Source organism: Azolla caroliniana, unplaced genomic scaffold, assembly GCF_043228905.1.
Source record: "Azolla caroliniana isolate FFs.n. ecotype wild unplaced genomic scaffold, voAzoCaro1.0.p SCAF_343, whole genome shotgun sequence".
In the NCBI taxonomy this organism is placed as follows: Eukaryota; Viridiplantae; Streptophyta; class Polypodiopsida; order Salviniales; family Salviniaceae; genus Azolla; species Azolla caroliniana.
The window spans coordinates 1-17702 of NW_028230778.1; the positions used below are offsets into that span (position 1 = coordinate 1).

The 17702-nt window shown below is 45.3% G+C and overlaps 15 non-coding genes across 15 annotated transcripts; all 15 read right to left on the reverse strand.

Annotated features, from left to right (window-relative positions):
* Positions 1–173: 173 nt before the first annotated feature.
* Positions 174–246, reverse strand: TRNAR-UCG (transfer RNA arginine (anticodon UCG)). Its single transcript has one exon. It is a non-coding gene; the product is annotated as a tRNA-Arg (tRNA).
* Positions 247–1358: 1112 nt separating this feature from the next.
* TRNAR-UCG (transfer RNA arginine (anticodon UCG)) lies at positions 1359–1431 on the reverse strand. Its single transcript has one exon. It is a non-coding gene; the product is annotated as a tRNA-Arg (tRNA).
* Positions 1432–2543: 1112 nt separating this feature from the next.
* TRNAR-UCG (transfer RNA arginine (anticodon UCG)) lies at positions 2544–2616 on the reverse strand. The gene has a single exon. It is a non-coding gene; the product is annotated as a tRNA-Arg (tRNA).
* A 1112-nt stretch (positions 2617–3728) lies between these two features.
* TRNAR-UCG (transfer RNA arginine (anticodon UCG)) lies at positions 3729–3801 on the reverse strand. The gene has a single exon. It is a non-coding gene; the product is annotated as a tRNA-Arg (tRNA).
* Positions 3802–4913: 1112 nt separating this feature from the next.
* Positions 4914–4986, reverse strand: TRNAR-UCG (transfer RNA arginine (anticodon UCG)). Its single transcript has one exon. It is a non-coding gene; the product is annotated as a tRNA-Arg (tRNA).
* Positions 4987–6098: 1112 nt separating this feature from the next.
* Positions 6099–6171, reverse strand: TRNAR-UCG (transfer RNA arginine (anticodon UCG)). The gene has a single exon. It is a non-coding gene; the product is annotated as a tRNA-Arg (tRNA).
* A 1112-nt stretch (positions 6172–7283) lies between these two features.
* TRNAR-UCG (transfer RNA arginine (anticodon UCG)) lies at positions 7284–7356 on the reverse strand. Its single transcript has one exon. It is a non-coding gene; the product is annotated as a tRNA-Arg (tRNA).
* Positions 7357–8468: 1112 nt separating this feature from the next.
* Positions 8469–8541, reverse strand: TRNAR-UCG (transfer RNA arginine (anticodon UCG)). The gene has a single exon. It is a non-coding gene; the product is annotated as a tRNA-Arg (tRNA).
* A 1112-nt stretch (positions 8542–9653) lies between these two features.
* On the reverse strand, positions 9654–9726 carry TRNAR-UCG (transfer RNA arginine (anticodon UCG)). The gene has a single exon. It is a non-coding gene; the product is annotated as a tRNA-Arg (tRNA).
* A 1112-nt stretch (positions 9727–10838) lies between these two features.
* TRNAR-UCG (transfer RNA arginine (anticodon UCG)) lies at positions 10839–10911 on the reverse strand. The gene has a single exon. It is a non-coding gene; the product is annotated as a tRNA-Arg (tRNA).
* Positions 10912–12023: 1112 nt separating this feature from the next.
* On the reverse strand, positions 12024–12096 carry TRNAR-UCG (transfer RNA arginine (anticodon UCG)). The gene has a single exon. It is a non-coding gene; the product is annotated as a tRNA-Arg (tRNA).
* Positions 12097–13208: 1112 nt separating this feature from the next.
* On the reverse strand, positions 13209–13281 carry TRNAR-UCG (transfer RNA arginine (anticodon UCG)). The gene has a single exon. It is a non-coding gene; the product is annotated as a tRNA-Arg (tRNA).
* A 1112-nt stretch (positions 13282–14393) lies between these two features.
* TRNAR-UCG (transfer RNA arginine (anticodon UCG)) lies at positions 14394–14466 on the reverse strand. The gene has a single exon. It is a non-coding gene; the product is annotated as a tRNA-Arg (tRNA).
* Positions 14467–15578: 1112 nt separating this feature from the next.
* On the reverse strand, positions 15579–15651 carry TRNAR-UCG (transfer RNA arginine (anticodon UCG)). Its single transcript has one exon. It is a non-coding gene; the product is annotated as a tRNA-Arg (tRNA).
* A 1112-nt stretch (positions 15652–16763) lies between these two features.
* On the reverse strand, positions 16764–16836 carry TRNAR-UCG (transfer RNA arginine (anticodon UCG)). Its single transcript has one exon. It is a non-coding gene; the product is annotated as a tRNA-Arg (tRNA).
* Between the last annotated feature and the right edge of the window lie 866 nt (positions 16837–17702).

Sequence of the window (17702 nt, forward strand, 5' to 3'; positions counted from 1 at the left end):
ACCTATTAAACATCATCATCCTCGTAAATGAATGCATCCATTAAGCCAAAACAGCGGATACAAGATCCGCGCATTTTCTAGACGGTCGAGACGGATGCGCATTATGACTCCGTGAATGATCCTTGGTCGTCGTGTTCTTGATGTCGACGTACACTAGGGTCACGATTCTAAACCGATCCTACTAGGGGTCGAACCTAGAATCTTTGGTTTCGAAGACCAACGCCTTATCCATTAGGCCATAGGATCTTCGACCATTCATCGAAACGTGAAAGGAATGAAGATCTCGCACGTGATCGGATAGGATCTCTCATTTCTCATCATATTTCTTGATCATCGTATTTTTCATGGGATCTCTTGTCACTTACCTTACCATTCTATTACTCGCCACATTACGGAGATGCGCTTAAATGGGTTTATCGGATAAAGGTATGCGGTGTGACGCATGCAATGCAATCCATAGAAAAGCATGCATGAACCATACAAATGACCTTCGAGAAGAGTTTTCGTCTCAAACTGTCAATCTCCGATGTGTAGATACCGTTCTCGTCTCATGATACCGGCCGCTAGGTTCTTCCACTCGTACGTAAATTTGCATCGTTGAATCTCGAATACGCGCATTCTACTCTAACCAAATGAAGAGTATCGCGCATGCGACGTCTTAGCGGTGGCCTTCGTGTAGATTGTTTCTAAATTTCAAACGACGTCATCCTTGTTGAGGACCACGTCCAAATACACATCATACAACGACTGGGCGTCATCACATTCTTGCGTCTACTCGCTTGTATTCAAACCAGGCCAGACAGGAGCACGGCGAGCGTAAGCAAGAAAGGCATTGTTCATATGTTCCCTCGAGCGAATGCGCATCAGAAATATGTGAACGGCATCGTCGTGATCGATGATTACGTTCAAATACGCGATGTTATCCCTTCCCCAAGGGATCCACGCATGTATTGATTGCGCAACAGTCTCGTTGTATTCCGATTCTCGAGAAGCGGAACCTAATCCTAATCGATCCTACCAGGGATCGAACCTAGAATCTCTGGTTTCGTAGACCAGCGCCTTATCCATTGGGCCATAGGATCTTCGGTTTTCCATTGGAAAATGTACTTCCATTGAGGATCGCGATGGACATGCGATGCACTTTTGATGAGGAATTTGTGCCGGATAAACCGTTCCATTTCTTTTACCTATTAAACATCATCATCCTCGTAAATGAATGCATCCATTAAGCCAAAACAGCGGATACAAGATCCGCGCATTTTCTAGACGGTCGAGACGGATGCGCATTATGACTCCGTGAATGATCCTTGGTCGTCGTGTTCTTGATGTCGACGTACACTAGGGTCACGATTCTAAACCGATCCTACTAGGGGTCGAACCTAGAATCTTTGGTTTCGAAGACCAACGCCTTATCCATTAGGCCATAGGATCTTCGACCATTCATCGAAACGTGAAAGGAATGAAGATCTCGCACGTGATCGGATAGGATCTCTCATTTCTCATCATATTTCTTGATCATCGTATTTTTCATGGGATCTCTTGTCACTTACCTTACCATTCTATTACTCGCCACATTACGGAGATGCGCTTAAATGGGTTTATCGGATAAAGGTATGCGGTGTGACGCATGCAATGAGCAGTGGTATCAACGCAGAGGTACTCATACAAATGACCTTCGAGAAGAGTTTTCGTCTCAAACTGTCAATCTCCGATGTGTAGATACCGTTCTCGTCTCATGATACCGGCCGCTAGGTTCTTCCACTCGTACGTAAATTTGCATCGTTGAATCTCGAATACGCGCATTCTACTCTAACCAAATGAAGAGTATCGCGCATGCGACGTCTTAGCGGTGGCCTTCGTGTAGATTGTTTCTAAATTTCAAACGACGTCATCCTTGTTGAGGACCACGTCCAAATACACATCATACAACGACTGGGCGTCATCACATTCTTGCGTCTACTCGCTTGTATTCAAACCAGGCCAGACAGGAGCACGGCGAGCGTAAGCAAGAAAGGCATTGTTCATATGTTCCCTCGAGCGAATGCGCATCAGAAATATGTGAACGGCATCGTCGTGATCGATGATTACGTTCAAATACGCGATGTTATCCCTTCCCCAAGGGATCCACGCATGTATTGATTGCGCAACAGTCTCGTTGTATTCCGATTCTCGAGAAGCGGAACCTAATCCTAATCGATCCTACCAGGGATCGAACCTAGAATCTCTGGTTTCGTAGACCAGCGCCTTATCCATTGGGCCATAGGATCTTCGGTTTTCCATTGGAAAATGTACTTCCATTGAGGATCGCGATGGACATGCGATGCACTTTTGATGAGGAATTTGTGCCGGATAAACCGTTCCATTTCTTTTACCTATTAAACATCATCATCCTCGTAAATGAATGCATCCATTAAGCCAAAACAGCGGATACAAGATCCGCGCATTTTCTAGACGGTCGAGACGGATGCGCATTATGACTCCGTGAATGATCCTTGGTCGTCGTGTTCTTGATGTCGACGTACACTAGGGTCACGATTCTAAACCGATCCTACTAGGGGTCGAACCTAGAATCTTTGGTTTCGAAGACCAACGCCTTATCCATTAGGCCATAGGATCTTCGACCATTCATCGAAACGTGAAAGGAATGAAGATCTCGCACGTGATCGGATAGGATCTCTCATTTCTCATCATATTTCTTGATCATCGTATTTTTCATGGGATCTCTTGTCACTTACCTTACCATTCTATTACTCGCCACATTACGGAGATGCGCTTAAATGGGTTTATCGGATAAAGGTATGCGGTGTGACGCATGCAATGCAATCCATAGAAAAGCATGCATGAACCATACAAATGACCTTCGAGAAGAGTTTTCGTCTCAAACTGTCAATCTCCGATGTGTAGATACCGTTCTCGTCTCATGATACCGGCCGCTAGGTTCTTCCACTCGTACGTAAATTTGCATCGTTGAATCTCGAATACGCGCATTCTACTCTAACCAAATGAAGAGTATCGCGCATGCGACGTCTTAGCGGTGGCCTTCGTGTAGATTGTTTCTAAATTTCAAACGACGTCATCCTTGTTGAGGACCACGTCCAAATACACATCATACAACGACTGGGCGTCATCACATTCTTGCGTCTACTCGCTTGTATTCAAACCAGGCCAGACAGGAGCACGGCGAGCGTAAGCAAGAAAGGCATTGTTCATATGTTCCCTCGAGCGAATGCGCATCAGAAATATGTGAACGGCATCGTCGTGATCGATGATTACGTTCAAATACGCGATGTTATCCCTTCCCCAAGGGATCCACGCATGTATTGATTGCGCAACAGTCTCGTTGTATTCCGATTCTCGAGAAGCGGAACCTAATCCTAATCGATCCTACCAGGGATCGAACCTAGAATCTCTGGTTTCGTAGACCAGCGCCTTATCCATTGGGCCATAGGATCTTCGGTTTTCCATTGGAAAATGTACTTCCATTGAGGATCGCGATGGACATGCGATGCACTTTTGATGAGGAATTTGTGCCGGATAAACCGTTCCATTTCTTTTACCTATTAAACATCATCATCCTCGTAAATGAATGCATCCATTAAGCCAAAACAGCGGATACAAGATCCGCGCATTTTCTAGACGGTCGAGACGGATGCGCATTATGACTCCGTGAATGATCCTTGGTCGTCGTGTTCTTGATGTCGACGTACACTAGGGTCACGATTCTAAACCGATCCTACTAGGGGTCGAACCTAGAATCTTTGGTTTCGAAGACCAACGCCTTATCCATTAGGCCATAGGATCTTCGACCATTCATCGAAACGTGAAAGGAATGAAGATCTCGCACGTGATCGGATAGGATCTCTCATTTCTCATCATATTTCTTGATCATCGTATTTTTCATGGGATCTCTTGTCACTTACCTTACCATTCTATTACTCGCCACATTACGGAGATGCGCTTAAATGGGTTTATCGGATAAAGGTATGCGGTGTGACGCATGCAATGCAATCCATAGAAAAGCATGCATGAACCATACAAATGACCTTCGAGAAGAGTTTTCGTCTCAAACTGTCAATCTCCGATGTGTAGATACCGTTCTCGTCTCATGATACCGGCCGCTAGGTTCTTCCACTCGTACGTAAATTTGCATCGTTGAATCTCGAATACGCGCATTCTACTCTAACCAAATGAAGAGTATCGCGCATGCGACGTCTTAGCGGTGGCCTTCGTGTAGATTGTTTCTAAATTTCAAACGACGTCATCCTTGTTGAGGACCACGTCCAAATACACATCATACAACGACTGGGCGTCATCACATTCTTGCGTCTACTCGCTTGTATTCAAACCAGGCCAGACAGGAGCACGGCGAGCGTAAGCAAGAAAGGCATTGTTCATATGTTCCCTCGAGCGAATGCGCATCAGAAATATGTGAACGGCATCGTCGTGATCGATGATTACGTTCAAATACGCGATGTTATCCCTTCCCCAAGGGATCCACGCATGTATTGATTGCGCAACAGTCTCGTTGTATTCCGATTCTCGAGAAGCGGAACCTAATCCTAATCGATCCTACCAGGGATCGAACCTAGAATCTCTGGTTTCGTAGACCAGCGCCTTATCCATTGGGCCATAGGATCTTCGGTTTTCCATTGGAAAATGTACTTCCATTGAGGATCGCGATGGACATGCGATGCACTTTTGATGAGGAATTTGTGCCGGATAAACCGTTCCATTTCTTTTACCTATTAAACATCATCATCCTCGTAAATGAATGCATCCATTAAGCCAAAACAGCGGATACAAGATCCGCGCATTTTCTAGACGGTCGAGACGGATGCGCATTATGACTCCGTGAATGATCCTTGGTCGTCGTGTTCTTGATGTCGACGTACACTAGGGTCACGATTCTAAACCGATCCTACTAGGGGTCGAACCTAGAATCTTTGGTTTCGAAGACCAACGCCTTATCCATTAGGCCATAGGATCTTCGACCATTCATCGAAACGTGAAAGGAATGAAGATCTCGCACGTGATCGGATAGGATCTCTCATTTCTCATCATATTTCTTGATCATCGTATTTTTCATGGGATCTCTTGTCACTTACCTTACCATTCTATTACTCGCCACATTACGGAGATGCGCTTAAATGGGTTTATCGGATAAAGGTATGCGGTGTGACGCATGCAATGCAATCCATAGAAAAGCATGCATGAACCATACAAATGACCTTCGAGAAGAGTTTTCGTCTCAAACTGTCAATCTCCGATGTGTAGATACCGTTCTCGTCTCATGATACCGGCCGCTAGGTTCTTCCACTCGTACGTAAATTTGCATCGTTGAATCTCGAATACGCGCATTCTACTCTAACCAAATGAAGAGTATCGCGCATGCGACGTCTTAGCGGTGGCCTTCGTGTAGATTGTTTCTAAATTTCAAACGACGTCATCCTTGTTGAGGACCACGTCCAAATACACATCATACAACGACTGGGCGTCATCACATTCTTGCGTCTACTCGCTTGTATTCAAACCAGGCCAGACAGGAGCACGGCGAGCGTAAGCAAGAAAGGCATTGTTCATATGTTCCCTCGAGCGAATGCGCATCAGAAATATGTGAACGGCATCGTCGTGATCGATGATTACGTTCAAATACGCGATGTTATCCCTTCCCCAAGGGATCCACGCATGTATTGATTGCGCAACAGTCTCGTTGTATTCCGATTCTCGAGAAGCGGAACCTAATCCTAATCGATCCTACCAGGGATCGAACCTAGAATCTCTGGTTTCGTAGACCAGCGCCTTATCCATTGGGCCATAGGATCTTCGGTTTTCCATTGGAAAATGTACTTCCATTGAGGATCGCGATGGACATGCGATGCACTTTTGATGAGGAATTTGTGCCGGATAAACCGTTCCATTTCTTTTACCTATTAAACATCATCATCCTCGTAAATGAATGCATCCATTAAGCCAAAACAGCGGATACAAGATCCGCGCATTTTCTAGACGGTCGAGACGGATGCGCATTATGACTCCGTGAATGATCCTTGGTCGTCGTGTTCTTGATGTCGACGTACACTAGGGTCACGATTCTAAACCGATCCTACTAGGGGTCGAACCTAGAATCTTTGGTTTCGAAGACCAACGCCTTATCCATTAGGCCATAGGATCTTCGACCATTCATCGAAACGTGAAAGGAATGAAGATCTCGCACGTGATCGGATAGGATCTCTCATTTCTCATCATATTTCTTGATCATCGTATTTTTCATGGGATCTCTTGTCACTTACCTTACCATTCTATTACTCGCCACATTACGGAGATGCGCTTAAATGGGTTTATCGGATAAAGGTATGCGGTGTGACGCATGCAATGCAATCCATAGAAAAGCATGCATGAACCATACAAATGACCTTCGAGAAGAGTTTTCGTCTCAAACTGTCAATCTCCGATGTGTAGATACCGTTCTCGTCTCATGATACCGGCCGCTAGGTTCTTCCACTCGTACGTAAATTTGCATCGTTGAATCTCGAATACGCGCATTCTACTCTAACCAAATGAAGAGTATCGCGCATGCGACGTCTTAGCGGTGGCCTTCGTGTAGATTGTTTCTAAATTTCAAACGACGTCATCCTTGTTGAGGACCACGTCCAAATACACATCATACAACGACTGGGCGTCATCACATTCTTGCGTCTACTCGCTTGTATTCAAACCAGGCCAGACAGGAGCACGGCGAGCGTAAGCAAGAAAGGCATTGTTCATATGTTCCCTCGAGCGAATGCGCATCAGAAATATGTGAACGGCATCGTCGTGATCGATGATTACGTTCAAATACGCGATGTTATCCCTTCCCCAAGGGATCCACGCATGTATTGATTGCGCAACAGTCTCGTTGTATTCCGATTCTCGAGAAGCGGAACCTAATCCTAATCGATCCTACCAGGGATCGAACCTAGAATCTCTGGTTTCGTAGACCAGCGCCTTATCCATTGGGCCATAGGATCTTCGGTTTTCCATTGGAAAATGTACTTCCATTGAGGATCGCGATGGACATGCGATGCACTTTTGATGAGGAATTTGTGCCGGATAAACCGTTCCATTTCTTTTACCTATTAAACATCATCATCCTCGTAAATGAATGCATCCATTAAGCCAAAACAGCGGATACAAGATCCGCGCATTTTCTAGACGGTCGAGACGGATGCGCATTATGACTCCGTGAATGATCCTTGGTCGTCGTGTTCTTGATGTCGACGTACACTAGGGTCACGATTCTAAACCGATCCTACTAGGGGTCGAACCTAGAATCTTTGGTTTCGAAGACCAACGCCTTATCCATTAGGCCATAGGATCTTCGACCATTCATCGAAACGTGAAAGGAATGAAGATCTCGCACGTGATCGGATAGGATCTCTCATTTCTCATCATATTTCTTGATCATCGTATTTTTCATGGGATCTCTTGTCACTTACCTTACCATTCTATTACTCGCCACATTACGGAGATGCGCTTAAATGGGTTTATCGGATAAAGGTATGCGGTGTGACGCATGCAATGCAATCCATAGAAAAGCATGCATGAACCATACAAATGACCTTCGAGAAGAGTTTTCGTCTCAAACTGTCAATCTCCGATGTGTAGATACCGTTCTCGTCTCATGATACCGGCCGCTAGGTTCTTCCACTCGTACGTAAATTTGCATCGTTGAATCTCGAATACGCGCATTCTACTCTAACCAAATGAAGAGTATCGCGCATGCGACGTCTTAGCGGTGGCCTTCGTGTAGATTGTTTCTAAATTTCAAACGACGTCATCCTTGTTGAGGACCACGTCCAAATACACATCATACAACGACTGGGCGTCATCACATTCTTGCGTCTACTCGCTTGTATTCAAACCAGGCCAGACAGGAGCACGGCGAGCGTAAGCAAGAAAGGCATTGTTCATATGTTCCCTCGAGCGAATGCGCATCAGAAATATGTGAACGGCATCGTCGTGATCGATGATTACGTTCAAATACGCGATGTTATCCCTTCCCCAAGGGATCCACGCATGTATTGATTGCGCAACAGTCTCGTTGTATTCCGATTCTCGAGAAGCGGAACCTAATCCTAATCGATCCTACCAGGGATCGAACCTAGAATCTCTGGTTTCGTAGACCAGCGCCTTATCCATTGGGCCATAGGATCTTCGGTTTTCCATTGGAAAATGTACTTCCATTGAGGATCGCGATGGACATGCGATGCACTTTTGATGAGGAATTTGTGCCGGATAAACCGTTCCATTTCTTTTACCTATTAAACATCATCATCCTCGTAAATGAATGCATCCATTAAGCCAAAACAGCGGATACAAGATCCGCGCATTTTCTAGACGGTCGAGACGGATGCGCATTATGACTCCGTGAATGATCCTTGGTCGTCGTGTTCTTGATGTCGACGTACACTAGGGTCACGATTCTAAACCGATCCTACTAGGGGTCGAACCTAGAATCTTTGGTTTCGAAGACCAACGCCTTATCCATTAGGCCATAGGATCTTCGACCATTCATCGAAACGTGAAAGGAATGAAGATCTCGCACGTGATCGGATAGGATCTCTCATTTCTCATCATATTTCTTGATCATCGTATTTTTCATGGGATCTCTTGTCACTTACCTTACCATTCTATTACTCGCCACATTACGGAGATGCGCTTAAATGGGTTTATCGGATAAAGGTATGCGGTGTGACGCATGCAATGCAATCCATAGAAAAGCATGCATGAACCATACAAATGACCTTCGAGAAGAGTTTTCGTCTCAAACTGTCAATCTCCGATGTGTAGATACCGTTCTCGTCTCATGATACCGGCCGCTAGGTTCTTCCACTCGTACGTAAATTTGCATCGTTGAATCTCGAATACGCGCATTCTACTCTAACCAAATGAAGAGTATCGCGCATGCGACGTCTTAGCGGTGGCCTTCGTGTAGATTGTTTCTAAATTTCAAACGACGTCATCCTTGTTGAGGACCACGTCCAAATACACATCATACAACGACTGGGCGTCATCACATTCTTGCGTCTACTCGCTTGTATTCAAACCAGGCCAGACAGGAGCACGGCGAGCGTAAGCAAGAAAGGCATTGTTCATATGTTCCCTCGAGCGAATGCGCATCAGAAATATGTGAACGGCATCGTCGTGATCGATGATTACGTTCAAATACGCGATGTTATCCCTTCCCCAAGGGATCCACGCATGTATTGATTGCGCAACAGTCTCGTTGTATTCCGATTCTCGAGAAGCGGAACCTAATCCTAATCGATCCTACCAGGGATCGAACCTAGAATCTCTGGTTTCGTAGACCAGCGCCTTATCCATTGGGCCATAGGATCTTCGGTTTTCCATTGGAAAATGTACTTCCATTGAGGATCGCGATGGACATGCGATGCACTTTTGATGAGGAATTTGTGCCGGATAAACCGTTCCATTTCTTTTACCTATTAAACATCATCATCCTCGTAAATGAATGCATCCATTAAGCCAAAACAGCGGATACAAGATCCGCGCATTTTCTAGACGGTCGAGACGGATGCGCATTATGACTCCGTGAATGATCCTTGGTCGTCGTGTTCTTGATGTCGACGTACACTAGGGTCACGATTCTAAACCGATCCTACTAGGGGTCGAACCTAGAATCTTTGGTTTCGAAGACCAACGCCTTATCCATTAGGCCATAGGATCTTCGACCATTCATCGAAACGTGAAAGGAATGAAGATCTCGCACGTGATCGGATAGGATCTCTCATTTCTCATCATATTTCTTGATCATCGTATTTTTCATGGGATCTCTTGTCACTTACCTTACCATTCTATTACTCGCCACATTACGGAGATGCGCTTAAATGGGTTTATCGGATAAAGGTATGCGGTGTGACGCATGCAATGCAATCCATAGAAAAGCATGCATGAACCATACAAATGACCTTCGAGAAGAGTTTTCGTCTCAAACTGTCAATCTCCGATGTGTAGATACCGTTCTCGTCTCATGATACCGGCCGCTAGGTTCTTCCACTCGTACGTAAATTTGCATCGTTGAATCTCGAATACGCGCATTCTACTCTAACCAAATGAAGAGTATCGCGCATGCGACGTCTTAGCGGTGGCCTTCGTGTAGATTGTTTCTAAATTTCAAACGACGTCATCCTTGTTGAGGACCACGTCCAAATACACATCATACAACGACTGGGCGTCATCACATTCTTGCGTCTACTCGCTTGTATTCAAACCAGGCCAGACAGGAGCACGGCGAGCGTAAGCAAGAAAGGCATTGTTCATATGTTCCCTCGAGCGAATGCGCATCAGAAATATGTGAACGACATCGTCGTGATCGATGATTACGTTCAAATACGCGATGTTATCCCTTCCCCAAGGGATCCACGCATGTATTGATTGCGCAACAGTCTCGTTGTATTCCGATTCTCGAGAAGCGGAACCTAATCCTAATCGATCCTACCAGGGATCGAACCTAGAATCTCTGGTTTCGTAGACCAGCGCCTTATCCATTGGGCCATAGGATCTTCGGTTTTCCATTGGAAAATGTACTTCCATTGAGGATCGCGATGGACATGCGATGCACTTTTGATGAGGAATTTGTGCCGGATAAACCGTTCCATTTCTTTTACCTATTAAACATCATCATCCTCGTAAATGAATGCATCCATTAAGCCAAAACAGCGGATACAAGATCCGCGCATTTTCTAGACGGTCGAGACGGATGCGCATTATGACTCCGTGAATGATCCTTGGTCGTCGTGTTCTTGATGTCGACGTACACTAGGGTCACGATTCTAAACCGATCCTACTAGGGGTCGAACCTAGAATCTTTGGTTTCGAAGACCAACGCCTTATCCATTAGGCCATAGGATCTTCGACCATTCATCGAAACGTGAAAGGAATGAAGATCTCGCACGTGATCGGATAGGATCTCTCATTTCTCATCATATTTCTTGATCATCGTATTTTTCATGGGATCTCTTGTCACTTACCTTACCATTCTATTACTCGCCACATTACGGAGATGCGCTTAAATGGGTTTATCGGATAAAGGTATGCGGTGTGACGCATGCAATGCAATCCATAGAAAAGCATGCATGAACCATACAAATGACCTTCGAGAAGAGTTTTCGTCTCAAACTGTCAATCTCCGATGTGTAGATACTGTTCTCGTCTCATGATACCGGCCGCTAGGTTCTTCCACTCGTACGTAAATTTGCATCGTTGAATCTCGAATACGCGCATTCTACTCTAACCAAATGAAGAGTATCGCGCATGCGACGTCTTAGCGGTGGCCTTCGTGTAGATTGTTTCTAAATTTCAAACGACGTCATCCTTGTTGAGGACCACGTCCAAATACACATCATACAACGACTGGGCGTCATCACATTCTTGCGTCTACTCGCTTGTATTCAAACCAGGCCAGACAGGAGCACGGCGAGCGTAAGCAAGAAAGGCATTGTTCATATGTTCCCTCGAGCGAATGCGCATCAGAAATATGTGAACGGCATCGTCGTGATCGATGATTACGTTCAAATACGCGATGTTATCCCTTCCCCAAGGGATCCACGCATGTATTGATTGCGCAACAGTCTCGTTGTATTCCGATTCTCGAGAAGCGGAACCTAATCCTAATCGATCCTACCAGGGATCGAACCTAGAATCTCTGGTTTCGTAGACCAGCGCCTTATCCATTGGGCCATAGGATCTTCGGTTTTCCATTGGAAAATGTACTTCCATTGAGGATCGCGATGGACATGCGATGCACTTTTGATGAGGAATTTGTGCCGGATAAACCGTTCCATTTCTTTTACCTATTAAACATCATCATCCTCGTAAATGAATGCATCCATTAAGCCAAAACAGCGGATACAAGATCCGCGCATTTTCTAGACGGTCGAGACGGATGCGCATTATGACTCCGTGAATGATCCTTGGTCGTCGTGTTCTTGATGTCGACGTACACTAGGGTCACGATTCTAAACCGATCCTACTAGGGGTCGAACCTAGAATCTTTGGTTTCGAAGACCAACGCCTTATCCATTAGGCCATAGGATCTTCGACCATTCATCGAAACGTGAAAGGAATGAAGATCTCGCACGTGATCGGATAGGATCTCTCATTTCTCATCATATTTCTTGATCATCGTATTTTTCATGGGATCTCTTGTCACTTACCTTACCATTCTATTACTCGCCACATTACGGAGATGCGCTTAAATGGGTTTATCGGATAAAGGTATGCGGTGTGACGCATGCAATGCAATCCATAGAAAAGCATGCATGAACCATACAAATGACCTTCGAGAAGAGTTTTCGTCTCAAACTGTCAATCTCCGATGTGTAGATACCGTTCTCGTCTCATGATACCGGCCGCTAGGTTCTTCCACTCGTACGTAAATTTGCATCGTTGAATCTCGAATACGCGCATTCTACTCTAACCAAATGAAGAGTATCGCGCATGCGACGTCTTAGCGGTGGCCTTCGTGTAGATTGTTTCTAAATTTCAAACGACGTCATCCTTGTTGAGGACCACGTCCAAATACACATCATACAACGACTGGGCGTCATCACATTCTTGCGTCTACTCGCTTGTATTCAAACCAGGCCAGACAGGAGCACGGCGAGCGTAAGCAAGAAAGGCATTGTTCATATGTTCCCTCGAGCGAATGCGCATCAGAAATATGTGAACGGCATCGTCGTGATCGATGATTACGTTCAAATACGCGATGTTATCCCTTCCCCAAGGGATCCACGCATGTATTGATTGCGCAACAGTCTCGTTGTATTCCGATTCTCGAGAAGCGGAACCTAATCCTAATCGATCCTACCAGGGATCGAACCTAGAATCTCTGGTTTCGTAGACCAGCGCCTTATCCATTGGGCCATAGGATCTTCGGTTTTCCATTGGAAAATGTACTTCCATTGAGGATCGCGATGGACATGCGATGCACTTTTGATGAGGAATTTGTGCCGGATAAACCGTTCCATTTCTTTTACCTATTAAACATCATCATCCTCGTAAATGAATGCATCCATTAAGCCAAAACAGCGGATACAAGATCCGCGCATTTTCTAGACGGTCGAGACGGATGCGCATTATGACTCCGTGAATGATCCTTGGTCGTCGTGTTCTTGATGTCGACGTACACTAGGGTCACGATTCTAAACCGATCCTACTAGGGGTCGAACCTAGAATCTTTGGTTTCGAAGACCAACGCCTTATCCATTAGGCCATAGGATCTTCGACCATTCATCGAAACGTGAAAGGAATGAAGATCTCGCACGTGATCGGATAGGATCTCTCATTTCTCATCATATTTCTTGATCATCGTATTTTTCATGGGATCTCTTGTCACTTACCTTACCATTCTATTACTCGCCACATTACGGAGATGCGCTTAAATGGGTTTATCGGATAAAGGTATGCGGTGTGACGCATGCAATGCAATCCATAGAAAAGCATGCATGAACCATACAAATGACCTTCGAGAAGAGTTTTCGTCTCAAACTGTCAATCTCCGATGTGTAGATACCGTTCTCGTCTCATGATACCGGCCGCTAGGTTCTTCCACTCGTACGTAAATTTGCATCGTTGAATCTCGAATACGCGCATTCTACTCTAACCAAATGAAGAGTATCGCGCATGCGACGTCTTAGCGGTGGCCTTCGTGTAGATTGTTTCTAAATTTCAAACGACGTCATCCTTGTTGAGGACCACGTCCAAATACACATCATACAACGACTGGGCGTCATCACATTCTTGCGTCTACTCGCTTGTATTCAAACCAGGCCAGACAGGAGCACGGCGAGCGTAAGCAAGAAAGGCATTGTTCATATGTTCCCTCGAGCGAATGCGCATCAGAAATATGTGAACGGCATCGTCGTGATCGATGATTACGTTCAAATACGCGATGTTATCCCTTCCCCAAGGGATCCACGCATGTATTGATTGCGCAACAGTCTCGTTGTATTCCGATTCTCGAGAAGCGGAACCTAATCCTAATCGATCCTACCAGGGATCGAACCTAGAATCTCTGGTTTCGTAGACCAGCGCCTTATCCATTGGGCCATAGGATCTTCGGTTTTCCATTGGAAAATGTACTTCCATTGAGGATCGCGATGGACATGCGATGCACTTTTGATGAGGAATTTGTGCCGGATAAACCGTTCCATTTCTTTTACCTATTAAACATCATCATCCTCGTAAATGAATGCATCCATTAAGCCAAAACAGCGGATACAAGATCCGCGCATTTTCTAGACGGTCGAGACGGATGCGCATTATGACTCCGTGAATGATCCTTGGTCGTCGTGTTCTTGATGTCGACGTACACTAGGGTCACGATTCTAAACCGATCCTACTAGGGGTCGAACCTAGAATCTTTGGTTTCGAAGACCAACGCCTTATCCATTAGGCCATAGGATCTTCGACCATTCATCGAAACGTGAAAGGAATGAAGATCTCGCACGTGATCGGATAGGATCTCTCATTTCTCATCATATTTCTTGATCATCGTATTTTTCATGGGATCTCTTGTCACTTACCTTACCATTCTATTACTCGCCACATTACGGAGATGCGCTTAAATGGGTTTATCGGATAAAGGTATGCGGTGTGACGCATGCAATGCAATCCATAGAAAAGCATGCATGAACCATACAAATGACCTTCGAGAAGAGTTTTCGTCTCAAACTGTCAATCTCCGATGTGTAGATACCGTTCTCGTCTCATGATACCGGCCGCTAGGTTCTTCCACTCGTACGTAAATTTGCATCGTTGAATCTCGAATACGCGCATTCTACTCTAACCAAATGAAGAGTATCGCGCATGCGACGTCTTAGCGGTGGCCTTCGTGTAGATTGTTTCTAAATTTCAAACGACGTCATCCTTGTTGAGGACCACGTCCAAATACACATCATACAACGACTGGGCGTCATCACATTCTTGCGTCTACTCGCTTGTATTCAAACCAGGCCAGACAGGAGCACGGCGAGCGTAAGCAAGAAAGGCATTGTTCATATGTTCCCTCGAGCGAATGCGCATCAGAAATATGTGAACGGCATCGTCGTGATCGATGATTACGTTCAAATACGCGATGTTATCCCTTCCCCAAGGGATCCACGCATGTATTGATTGCGCAACAGTCTCGTTGTATTCCGATTCTCGAGAAGCGGAACCTAATCCTAATCGATCCTACCAGGGATCGAACCTAGAATCTCTGGTTTCGTAGACCAGCGCCTTATCCATTGGGCCATAGGATCTTCGGTTTTCCATTGGAAAATGTACTTCCATTGAGGATCGCGATGGACATGCGATGCACTTTTGATGAGGAATTTGTGCCGGATAAACCGTTCCATTTCTTTTACCTATTAAACATCATCATCCTCGTAAATGAATGCATCCATTAAGCCAAAACAGCGGATACAAGATCCGCGCATTTTCTAGACGGTCGAGACGGATGCGCATTATGACTCCGTGAATGATCCTTGGTCGTCGTGTTCTTGATGTCGACGTACACTAGGGTCACGATTCTAAACCGATCCTACTAGGGGTCGAACCTAGAATCTTTGGTTTCGAAGACCAACGCCTTATCCATTAGGCCATAGGATCTTCGACCATTCATCGAAACGTGAAAGGAATGAAGATCTCGCACGTGATCGGATAGGATCTCTCATTTCTCATCATATTTCTTGATCATCGTATTTTTCATGGGATCTCTTGTCACTTACCTTACCATTCTATTACTCGCCACATTACGGAGATGCGCTTAAATGGGTTTATCGGATAAAGGTATGCGGTGTGACGCATGCAATGCAATCCATAGAAAAGCATGCATGAACCATACAAATGACCTTCGAGAAGAGTTTTCGTCTCAAACTGTCAATCTCCGATGTGTAGATACCGTTCTCGTCTCATGATACCGGCCGCTAGGTTCTTCCACTCGTACGTAAATTTGCATCGTTGAATCTCGAATACGCGCATTCTACTCTAACCAAATGAAGAGTATCGCGCATGCGACGTCTTAGCGGTGGCCTTCGTGTAGATTGTTTCTAAATTTCAAACGACGTCATCCTTGTTGAGGACCACGTCCAAATACACATCATACAACGACTGGGCGTCATCACATTCTTGCGTCTACTCGCTTGTATTCAAACCAGGCCAGACAGGAGCACGGCGAGCGTAAGCAAGAAAGGCATTGTTCATATGTTCCCTCGAGCGAATGCGCATCAGAAATATGTGAACGACATCGTCGTGATCGATGATTACGTTCAAATACGCGATGTTATCCCTTCCCCAAGGGATCCACGCATGTATTGATTGCGCAACAGTCTCGTTGTATTCCGATTCTCGAGAAGCGGAACCTAATCCTAATCGATCCTACCAGGGATCGAACCTAGAATCTCTGGTTTCGTAGACCAGCGCCTTATCCATTGGGCCATAGGATCTTCGGTTTTCCATTGGAAAATGTACTTCCATTGAGGATCGCGATGGACATGCGATGCACTTTTGATGAGGAATTTGTGCCGGATAAACCGTTCCATTTCTTTTACCTATTAAACATCATCATCCTCGTAAATGAATGCATCCATTAAGCCAAAACAGCGGATACAAGATCCGCGCATTTTCTAGACGGTCGAGACGGATGCGCATTATGACTCCGTGAATGATCCTTGGTCGTCGTGTTCTTGATGTCGACGTACACTAGGGTCACGATTCTAAACCGATCCTACTAGGGGTCGAACCTAGAATCTTTGGTTTCGAAGACCAACGCCTTATCCATTAGGCCATAGGATCTTCGACCATTCATCGAAACGTGAAAGGAATGAAGATCTCGCACGTGATCGGATAGGATCTCTCATTTCTCATCATATTTCTTGATCATCGTATTTTTCATGGGATCTCTTGTCACTTACCTTACCATTCTATTACTCGCCACATTACGGAGATGCGCTTAAATGGGTTTATCGGATAAAGGTATGCGGTGTGACGCATGCAATGCAATCCATAGAAAAGCATGCATGAACCATACAAATGACCTTCGAGAAGAGTTTTCGTCTCAAACTGTCAATCTCCGATGTGTAGATACCGTTCTCGTCTCATGATACCGGCCGCTAGGTTCTTCCACTCGTACGTAAATTTGCATCGTTGAATCTCGAATACGCGCATTCTACTCTAACCAAATGAAGAGTATCGCGCATGCGACGTCTTAGCGGTGGCCTTCGTGTAGATTGTTTCTAAATTTCAAACGACGTCATCCTTGTTGAGGACCACGTCCAAATACACATCATACAACGACTGGGCGTCATCACATTCTTGCGTCTACTCGCTTGTATTCAAACCAGGCCAGACAGGAGCACGGCGAGCGTAAGCAAGAAAGGCATTGTTCATATGTTCCCTCGAGCGAATGCGCATCAGAAATATGTGAACGGCATCGTCGTGATCGATGATTACGTTCAAATACGCGATGTTATCCCTTCCCCAAGGGATCCACGCATGTATTGATTGCGCAACAGTCTCGTTGTATTCCGATTCTCGAGAAGCGGAACCTCATCCTCATCGATCCTACCAGGGATCGAACCTAGAATCTCTGGTTTCGTAGACCAGCGCCTTATCCATTGGGCCATAGGATCTTCGGTTTTCCATTGGAAAATGTACTTCCA